Here is a 2,475-nt window from a genome sequence, read left to right on the forward strand (position 1 = left end):
CGTGGGGCGGGGCTAGTGCCCTGATTGGAGTACTCTCGGTTTCTGGCTCTGAGGGAGCCGGCGGTGTGACGTCAACACTGCGGGAAGAAGAGGGTAGTCTCTCTCTGGCGGATACTAAGGTCCTCAGCAGACATCTTAAGTCCTGGCAGTTTCCTCCCCCACCCCCTTTCCTTTCCCACGCTCCCTGAAAAGCCACGTGTTTGAGCTGTTCGGTGTTTGTTTCCCTGAGACCCTCCCGGTAAACGGTAATTGAGTCAGTTTTTCTACTTTGAGACTGGATATACAAGATACTGCCGATTTTGAAACTGTAGCAGTTGTTTGCCACAGTCTGAGCGAGCTTCTAAGCCAAAGACCGTCACAGTATTATCAAGCATTAAGTCCTTCGGTGTTATGAATTATCCTCTTAAGAATTATCTTCAAACTACCTAAGTAATTTTCTAGAATCATCACCATGGACGACTAAATAATCCGGACGACTATGCAGATCCAGATTATTTAGATGACTAAATTACATTTACCCTTACTGGTCTCAATCAGCTGTAATGCCTGGACACTGTTGAAGTTAGTTTCCAGGCTTCCCAACCCAATGACTTTAGCTGAAGTAGCTACTTTTCTTTTTTTCTGCCTGGAAAATATACAGGTAAGTAGGTGGCAGTGTGCTCAGAAACCAGTGATTATATTGTTTCCATTGTATTATTAATGGAAATGAAGAGTGAAAATGGAGAGCATCCTTCCCAGGCTTGTACGGGGTGTGGCTTTCTACTTTAAAAAAAAAAGTTAAGGAGATTTTTTAATAAAACCTTGAGTATATACGTAAAAGGATGTGGTAAGTACAATTAAGAACAGGAACTGTTACTAGTCAGTTATTTTTTTTAAAGATCTTACTGTTTTACCAGAAGAGGGCATCGGATTTCATTACAGATGGTCGTGAGCCACCATGTGGTTGTGGGGATCTGAACTAAAGACCTCTGCAAGAGCAATCTTTTTTTGTTTTCCCTAAAGCCAAACTTTAAACTTGTATTTCTTGTCCTTTGTGGACCACATCGACTTCTTCAGACTGTCCTGTTTGTGTCCTTACAAAGGCCTACATTCCATGTACTTTTTTACACAAATTAATGGCTGAGAAAAAGATCTTGCTACTAGGCTGGTATCAAACCCTTTTCAATCCTCATACCTCCATTTTTTCCCCCCTTAAGATTAAGGGTGAGTGCACCCTTGCTGTCTTCAGATACACCTGAAGAGGGCATCAGATCCCATTATAGATGGTTGTGAGGCACCATGTTGATGGGAATTAAAACACTGAGCCAGTGTTCTCCAGTCCCATATACCTCAAGACTCTTAATGCTGAAATTAGTTTCACCCGCTTCCTTACTTTTGTTCCCACATTAGCAGGCTGACATATTGGGGGATGGAAGCTGGGTGATGGGGAAGGAGTCAGCTGAGGATCTCATGTACTACAAAGTTAACTGAACATCATGCAGCCAAGATAACCTTGAAGTTTGGAGGCCTCCAGCTTAAAGGCTGACCCTATACTCAATCCTACTTGAAAAAAAGCCTCAAAATATGACTTCATAACACTTAACCAAGAAAACATGTACAATATACCATATTTAGGCAATATTGAAAGCTAAACACAGCATACAACTGTAGCCAAAGCACTCAAGTACAAAGGATTTAAGGTTAGAATGGTACTCTTATCTAATTAAAACGTGTAGTGGTGCCAGGCCTTTAATCTCAGTACCCAGGAGGTAGGGAAGTAGGTGAATTACTTAAGAATTCCAGGCTACAGTGATAGACCCAGTCTCAACAGAAAAAATGTCCAGCTGTATATATAGGTACACTCCTGTATAATACTGACAGGTGGAAAGACTGTCTTGAGACTCCAGAGGTCTTGAATCTTTAAGCATGAGGCAGCAGTGGTCTTCACTGAAGCTCTAAACTTAATGGTGAGGTACTAATCATAGAAGTCAAATTCAATATAAAATCAGTAAATGCTAACAATTTAGATAAAACAAAATACAACAAAGACTGAAGCTTTGCAATGGAGAAGTAGTCTTTAATGCTTGCCATATGCATGTGACTGGGTTTGATCCCTTGTACTGAAAACCATAAATTTTTAGGAATGATTAAGCAATTTCATGGAATCAAGGCTGGCCTTGAACTCTTTTCCTGTCTCCCAAGTGCTGGGATCATAGCTATACTCAAAACACAACACCATATTCTGTTTCCCATCTCATCAACTAAGGCTGCATTAGAAGGCATCATAGCTGAGATATTCTGGAACTTGAGATCTACTTGCCTCCTGGGTGCTAGAATTAAGTGTGCCACCACGTGAGTAAGGAATAAACATTTTTAGCTGGAGATTTAGATGTAGGAAGGAACTCGGGCAAGCTAAGCATACAATGTGGCAAAAAATGCCCCACCCCAAGTAAGAGTATATACTTTAGTTGAGAGGAAAAAAAAAACAGCACCACC

The sequence above is a fragment of the Micromys minutus genome (assembly GCF_963924665.1).
Source record: "Micromys minutus genome assembly, chromosome: 7".
NCBI classification, from domain to species: domain Eukaryota; kingdom Metazoa; phylum Chordata; class Mammalia; order Rodentia; family Muridae; genus Micromys; species Micromys minutus.